The sequence below is a fragment of the Mesitornis unicolor genome, unplaced genomic scaffold (genome assembly GCF_000695765.1).
Source record: "Mesitornis unicolor isolate BGI_N332 unplaced genomic scaffold, ASM69576v1 scaffold15031, whole genome shotgun sequence".
NCBI lineage: Eukaryota > Metazoa > Chordata > Aves > Mesitornithiformes > Mesitornithidae > Mesitornis > Mesitornis unicolor.
This window is the reverse complement of record NW_010165976.1, coordinates 4,124-12,162: the sequence shown is the minus strand read 5'-3', so window position 1 is coordinate 12,162 and position 8,039 is coordinate 4,124. Positions and strand designations below refer to the sequence as shown.

The 8,039-nt window shown below is 46.6% G+C and overlaps 3 non-coding genes and 1 pseudogene across 3 annotated transcripts; 1 reads left to right on the top strand and 3 right to left on the bottom strand.

Moving 5' to 3' along the window:
- Positions 1-806: 806 nt before the first annotated feature.
- Positions 807-878, top strand: TRNAM-CAU. The gene has a single exon. It is a non-coding gene; the product is annotated as a tRNA-Met (tRNA).
- Positions 879-1,118: 240 nt separating this feature from the next.
- Positions 1,119-1,192, bottom strand: TRNAI-AAU. The gene has a single exon. It is a non-coding gene; the product is annotated as a tRNA-Ile (tRNA).
- A 151-nt stretch (positions 1,193-1,343) lies between these two features.
- Positions 1,344-1,415, bottom strand: TRNAM-CAU. Its single transcript has one exon. It is a non-coding gene; the product is annotated as a tRNA-Met (tRNA).
- A 4,736-nt stretch (positions 1,416-6,151) lies between these two features.
- Positions 6,152-7,595, bottom strand: LOC104548716 (annotated as a pseudogene).
- Between the last annotated feature and the right edge of the window lie 444 nt (positions 7,596-8,039).

Sequence of the window (8,039 nt, the reverse complement as noted above, 5' to 3'; positions counted from 1 at the left end):
GAAAGAGCATTGGGGGGTTGTACAAGACTTATTATGGGATGTGCAGGGGGAGGAACCAAAGCTGAGGAAAAGGAAGGAGCGAGGTGGTTTGGGGACCCACAAATGTGGGAAAACTGAGGGAGGATATGAAAGGGGCTGTGTCACCTACCAATTTGGGGTGTATGTGACTGCTGGGGACACACACTCAGCCTCGCTGCTGGCTGAAGCTAGGGACATGGAGCGTCGACTGTGGCCACTGGGTTTAGCAGCACCTCACAGAGCACCCCACAGGCATTGCACAACGGATGCTGGTATGGGCTCGCAGGCACAAATAGCTACCAGCAGCATCTGTAGCCAATGACTTGCACTGGCGCTAATGATTGACTATTATGGGCAAAACAGAAAAAAAAGGGGGAGAGAGAGAGAGAGAAAGACAAAGGTGGGAAGGGAAACTTCTGTGAGGAGCGCTGAGCTCCCAGGTGAGCAGCACCTTGGTCTGCCCTCCAGCTGTGACAGTGGTGGTGACGTGTTTTGTGCTTTATCCTGTTTGTGCCGCTGTTAGGGTGCTCAGTGAAGTGCAGTGTTGCACACCGACCAGCCGCCGGCTTTCTGCACAGAGCTTTTTTTTCCTAACAATTCTTTACTTTTTAAATGGTTGTGGCGTGCGATGGGGTTTTTCCTTCTAGAATATGAAGAGAAATCGGCAAAAGAAAAAGCAGGGAAAGCGTGGGAAGAGACTGGAAGGAGCTCAGCTCTAAGACTGCAGGAAGGGCGAGGACTGCGACGTGAACACCCGTATACTGCAGCGCGAAATCGTATTGTATCACAGCAGAGTGGCGCAGCGGAAGCGTGCTGGGCCCATAACCCAGAGGTCGATGGATCGAAACCATCCTCTGCTAGTGGGAGTTTCTTTATTTCTTATTCTTTTCCTTACCCTTTATCCTTTATTTCTTTTTTTTTCCCCCTTACCCTCCCCAGGGTTGTTTTTCATTTTAGCCTTCCTCCTCAGGTTGTGCGGCCCCAGCGAGGGCCCTGCGGGTCACCTTAGCGATCGCTGCCCGGCGCTGGGAGAGACAAAATGGAGGGCGATGGTAAAAAAGAAAGAAGGAAGGAAAGAAAGAAAGAAAGAAAAAAAGCTGTGGCCCGTACGGGGATCGAACCCGCGACCTTGGCGTTATTAGCACCACGCTCTAACCGACTGAGCTAACCGGCCCCGGTGCACTAGTCTCCCACCCTTGGCCCAACCTCCCTGCCGGCTCGGTGGAGGGCTGCATTGCACGAACGGTGGGGGTTCTGCACGGCCTGGGGAACAGGTGCGGGGCTGGGAGTTAAAAAAAACAAAAGTGGGGAGGAAAAAAACCACTTAGCAGAGGATGGTTTCGATCCATCGACCTCTGGGTTATGGGCCCAGCACGCTTCCGCTGCGCCACTCTGCTCCTATGCTTAGGCTGTTTCTGTGCGCACTCAGATCAGTTTCGCCTGCCCCGGCCCTGCAGAAAGCAGCAGCGCTGGGCGAGCAGGGTGGCACCGTCACCCCAGATGCAAGAGGATGCTGGCAGCCCCGCTGTCCCTCCAGACCAGATGACCCTGGCGCGTGACTGTCCTGTCTGCCGTAGGAGCCTCGACCTTCTCCTGAGGACCGGAGATGGAGTCCTCCACCGTGCTGCTGGAAGCTGAATGGAGAAAAAGCCCCACTTGGATCTTCTGTTTTCTGGCCAGTCTGGTAGAAAGTAATTGGATACAACTGCCTGTGCATAAGGTTTTTAGAAAAACAGGCAAGTATCCCATCGAAAACATAAAAGAATGAATGTGGGTGTTATTTTGCAGGAATTTCTCACAAATTACGGGGTCTAGTTTGCAAAACTGCTGGCAGTTGGGAGATTTAAATATTTTTCAAAAACGCAGCAAGACAAAAGAGAACATAAAACTTGAGACCCAGGCTACTCAGCAAATCACACACCTCATATCCACCTCAAACTGCATTAGTGCATCCACACCAGCTCCATGTAGCAAGACTCAGGCGTAAAAGGAGGACATCCTGTCACTGCTGCAATCTGGCTCCTCATTTTGGAGAAGCTGGGGAAGCATGTCACCTATGTGGTTTCCTAGCACAGTGCCTGTTTGACTGGTTTGACTTCTGACAATGTGTACCAGAAAATAGACTCCCACAGCCTATTTTCAATGGGTGCAAGGAAGTGAGGTGGACCTCCTGTGTGCTGTAATTATGCCATGTCGGTAATACACCACATCTTTTGGCTAAGCGCTTTCCTCTTCTGTGTCCTGGGATGACAGTCCTCAAGAGTTGCTGACCCTCTCAAGATGTTCCTACATTGTAGCATCTCTCTGCTTCAGGCACTTTGTTGAATTTTATTGATGAGCTTGACTGCTAGCATCCAGTCAGTGGGGTAACAGCTGGACCTTTGGCTGGAGCCAGTCGGGCCACTCCCAAGCTCTGTCCCCTGGTCCTGCCTGCTTGGCACCTTGGTTTTCAGGACCTGCTAGGGCACTGGGACAAGTGACAGAAGCACACCATCTCACAAATGTTTCACCTTGATCATCCAAGGAGGTCACCCAGGCACCCAACAAAGGCTTGATAGAGCTACTGGCTAGCGTAGCTCATGGGGCACTTGGCTGCCTGCATGGTGCAAGTCTGTACCTTGCCCATGAGGATGCTGAGGTGCATACAGGGGCCATGCTTAGAGAAAAGGACATCTCACATTTAAGCCATGTCTGAGTCTGAGAACTGGGCTGCTGCAGAAGGTGCAGATGGGAAGTAAGGGCATACTTTGGAACCCTGAAGACAGTCAAGCACTGGAGCAGGTCAGGCAGCCTCTGTCTTTGGAAGTGTTCAAGACCCAGCTGTATGAAGCCCAGAATAATGTGGTCTGACACCAACAGTGGATCCTGCTTTGAGGATAATCTGGGACTAGAGATCTCCTGGGGTCACTCATCTCGGGATTGTTCTGACTCAAGAGCTGTGTCCACATCCTCTGCTTCCCTGCAGCATCTGGTAGAAACTGCCTGCTCCTTCAGCCCTTGCCCACACCTTTCTTTGGGAGCTGCAGTGCTTCCCCTGCCTCTTCCCGTAGGAAACTCCCCACATTCCCCATTCCTCCATGCTTCTCCCACTTGCTGTGGGAGTGACAATCCCCAGCCTAGGGGCCATATCATATAGCAGATATTTGCAATTTTCGCTTTTCAAGACTAACAGAAGATAGACACACAATATGGAAAAAGATTTGATGAAGTGAAAGGGCATGTATTTCCTGTTTAAAATGTGGCAAATTTCCCAAATTTCCATGCTTTTCATGTAAATTCTCCCTTCTCTAACTCATTCCCTCCCCCAAAGCCCCTGCCAGTTCCATACTTAAAACTCACTTCTCCCCAGATGTCCCTGCTCAATGTTCTGGCCACTCAGCACATCCTGATCTATGCAGCCACCTCAAAATATTACTTCTGTTTTCTTTTTTCACCCAGTCTTGGGCTTTCCTTGCACTCTCTCCATTCCTTTCCCTCACACTGTTGAGGCCATGCTTGTTAGAAACAGCCCAGGCAACATGGAGACAAGGATGCAGAAAATAAGTCTGTACTCACATTTCCAGCCCAAGTGTTCACCAACGGTCAGTCTGTCACCCCTGCAGTGCTTTGCCACTGGTAGTAGGAGGCTTTTTCCCATGGAACAGCCTGATGGCTCAGGAAAATCATCCTTCTCAAAGAGTCCTTTTAAGGCAAGTCTTCCTGGAGGTGCCTCTTGTTTTACCACTCCACTGCTGCATCCTGAAATGCTGTTTTCTTTCATACTCATATTCCCATACTGCATGGATGTGTCTGGAGCTGTACCTCTCAGATGCGGTTTTGAGATGTTTTTGGGTAATTCTTCCTGGAACCAGTTTTCAAAGAGTTGTGAATAGCAACTCAAGGTATTTGAAAACCAGCACAGAAAGGACATCGAAGTTCTGGAGCGTGTCCAGAGGAGGGCCACAAAGATGATCAAAGGGCTGGAGTACTTCTCCTATGAAGACAGGCTGAGAGAGTTGGGGTTGTTCAGCCTGGAGAAGAGAAGGCTCCGGGATCACCTTATAGCGACCTTCCAATACCTGAAAGGTGCCTGTAAGAAATCTGGGGAAGAGTTGTTCACTGGGGTATGTAGCGATAGGACGAGGGGGAATGATTTTAAACTAGAAAAGGGTAGATTTGGGTTGGATATTAGGAAAAATTTCTTCAATATGAAGGTGGTAGATCACTGGAACATGTTGCCCAGAGAGGTGATGGAAGCCCCATCCCTGGAGATATTCAAGGTCAGGCTTGATGGGGCTCTGAGGAAACTGATCTAGTAACAATGTCCCTGCTCACTGCAGAAGGGACCAAACACATTCTATGATTCTATGATCTGGACATGATCCTGGGCAACTGTTGTGGTTTACGGCTGGGCTGGCCACTAAATCCTGAACAGACGCTCTCTATCAACCTCTCTCACCTTCTCAGATGGGAAGAGAAAAGAGAATAAGGGAGAGAGACTTTATGGGTTGGAAAATAAAATGAATAGGTTTAATGAAACAATAATACTGATACTACAGGATAATAATGTAAATAGGAAAATAATGAAATATACACAAATATGTACATATATATATGCAAAACCAATATAAAATCCTCCACCCACCCTCCCCCAATGACGAATATGTCACCAGAGGCTCTGCAGAGACGGTCACTGGAAAAGTCCCAGACCAAACTCAGCAGCAGTGGGAGCTGATGCAGAACACACGAATCAGGATCAGAGGCAGATGAACCAGCAGGATTCTGCTCGGACTTCAGCCATTGCAGGATCAAGACAGATGGAAGGATCCAAGATGGAAGGATCGAGACCCTTGTGATCCCTCAGCTTTATACCGAGTATGACATATGTGGGATGCAATACCTCGTTGGTCAGTTTTGGGTCTGCTTCCCCCCCTGTAGGCACAGACACAGCACCCATGGTGAGTCAATTGGCCTTGAGATATTCAGTAGCAGCACACTCTCTGGGAAAAAACATGTTGTTTTCAGCAAGTTCAGCCACTTAGAAGAGACTGAGTTGAAAAGTAAAATCACTAAATAGAAAATGAGTTCTATTTAGCTCAAACCAGGACAGAAACTGACATTAGGTGGCCTTGCTTGAGCCAGGGGGGGTTGTACAAGATGACCTCCAGAGATGCCGTCTAACCTCAACCATTCTGTGATTCTGTGAACATGCAGTGGGATCCCTAACCCCACCCACACAGCCGGAGATGTATCATGGTCATCTCTCCAGAAAAGAGAATGGATACAGGGCCATGGACACTGAATTTAGCTTCTTGGCGCTCTTCTGGTACAGCACCTGGAGGTCTTTTGAGTATACCATGCTGCACATCCCTTGATTAAGGTGCAGTATAGGTGTGACTTGAAATGTCCTTGGTTGCCGGTAGCCCCCAAGGTTGTCAGGTGTAACACAGGCTTACAGGAAACTCAAACCTTGCTGCACTGTACCAAAGTAAGATGATGTAGGACATTTCCAGCAATGCTCAGTATCTGTGTTTAAGCAGTCAAATCAAGCTTGTCTCAGTGGTTCACTCTTTAAATGCTGCTGATTGTACTGTCTAGATTGCTGGTGACTTTGATGGGGATGTCAGTGCTGACTTCTGTATAGATGCCTACAGCTGGATGTTGTAACCTTGAACTGAACCCCATCCCTATATGCAGTCAACTGAATCTCTCTCCTTACTCTTTACTTTCTGGTGGGAAGAACTGATTACTGTGGGATGAACTATATCAGTAAGTCAGCAAACTGTTGGTGTATTTTTCCTGAAAATACGCACAACTCTTTTTTCTGAATTTGCTGGAATTTTGCTACAAGATATGTTTGTGTATGCTGGACTCATGTGTTCTTATGACATGCTTGAAAGTTAACCATGTGTAGAAGAAGGGAAAAAGGCTTAAATATTTTATAGTTAGTGTACAGATTTTATGGCTTATTTCCGTAGTCTGTATAATATTTTGGACAGTTAAATTAAATAAATTAATTTGTTAATTTTACAGATTATGTACATTTCTTGGCATTTTCCAACTAAGGCTAAAATGTCCAAAGCTTTTACAAACTTTGAAGAATGCATTAATTCTTTGATTTTTTACCTTTCAACTGTGAACAATTTTCAGGAAATCATTGAGAACATCTAGGCAGAGGCACCTTGCTGGAGAATTGTCTTTTCCAAAAGGTTTCCTTCAGAACATGCTTTACTTCTTTGTTTCATAAGCTGTAGATGATTGAGTTCAGCATAGGAGTCACTACTGTGTAAGAAAGAGCCACCGCTTTTCTGCTGTTTCGCAGGAGACTGGACTCTGGCATTAAATGTTTCAGGCCAGCTGTGCAGTAGACCAGTGTCACCACCACCAGGTGAGCAGCGCAGGTGAAAAAAGCTTTGTGTCTTCCTTCGGCACAAGGCATTGGGTGGATGGTATGGATTATCTGGATGTAAGAGGCTGCTATCAAGATAAATGGGATCAAAACAACTCTAACAATAACAACGAACACAAGAAGCTCAAATAAGTATGTGTCTGAACAGATCAGATCCAGAACAGGGCGGATGTCACAAAAGAAATGCTCAATCTCCTTTGAGCCTCAAAAGGGGTAGCTAAATAGACAACCAGTGAGTCCTACAGAAATGGGAATGCCAGCAGGCCAGCATGCTATAACCATGTGAAGGCACACTCTGCTGTTCATTATCACAATGTAGTGTAAGGAGTGGCAGATAGCAACATATCAGTCATATGCCATGATACCCAAGAAGAAACACTCAGACATGATAAAGAATATCGTAAAGTGAAGTTGTAATGCACAGGTGGAAAATGTGATGACCTTTCTCTTCAACAACAAATCACAGAATCACAGAATCACAGAATATCAGGAGTTGGAAGGGACCTTGAAAGATCCCCCAGTCCAACCCCTGCCAGAGCAGGATCACCAGACCAGGTCACACAGGAACACGGCCAGGAGGGTTTTGAATGTCTACAGAGATGGAGACTCCACGACCTCTCTGGGCAGCCTGGGCCATGCTCTGGCACCCTCACAGTAAAGAAGTTTGTCCTTATGTTCAGGTTGAACCTCCTATGCTCCAGCTTGCACCCATTGCCCCTTGTACTGGCATTGGACACCACAGAGCAGAGCCTGGCTCCTTCCTCCTGACACTCGCCCTTTCCAAATTTATAAACATGAATGAGGTCTCCCCTCAGTCTCCTCTGCTCCAAGCTAAAGAGCCCCAGCTCCCTCAGCCACTTCTCATAAGGGAGATGCTCCACTCTCTCAGTCATCTTTGTGTCTCTGAGCTGGACTCTTTCAAGCAAGCATTTTGGGCACTATGTTTAGTGTAAAGCAAATTTCAATCAAAGCCAAGTTTTTGAGAAAATAGTACATTGGGGTGTGCAAGGCAGGGTCAGCGGTTGCAACTATGATGATGAGAAAGTTCCCTGTCATTGTGATTAAGAATCCCCTCAAAGAGGAAGACCTGAAGAGCGGCGAGGTGGGAGAACCCCTGCAAGGTGAAGTAGGTCTGGTTTCTGAGCCCTGGCACTTCAGTAGCTTCCATGTGAAGGTGAAGCAGCACAGCCTGTATAAGCCAACATGGAAGATGTGAGAAGAAAAGTCTTTATAGAGATGAAGAGAAAATAGTGAGCATCTCTGAAACTAGTTCCATTATTTAGTAAGTCAGACAGTCAAATACAGATGGCAAATAAATTTTTAAGAGATACATTAAAAAAAGTAACACAGGATAAAAATGAGGTAATAGAAAAAATGGTGAGCTCCAGTGCAGAAGAGCTAGGATCTTTGTTTTAGTTTGTCAGTTTTCCTTTTTATTTAGTCTAGAATGTTGTCATGCCTATGCCGTATTTTAGTTCAACTGGTATTTTCTGAAATAAGTTCTTATCAACAGTTCACCTGGTTTTTTTTCTGTGTGCAAAATATGAATTCATTTCCTAAAGAGCTGAAATCTAATCATAGTCTCTGCTCTATTTTTAGAAAAAAAATGTTTTCTCCTCTTTTCAGATGGATG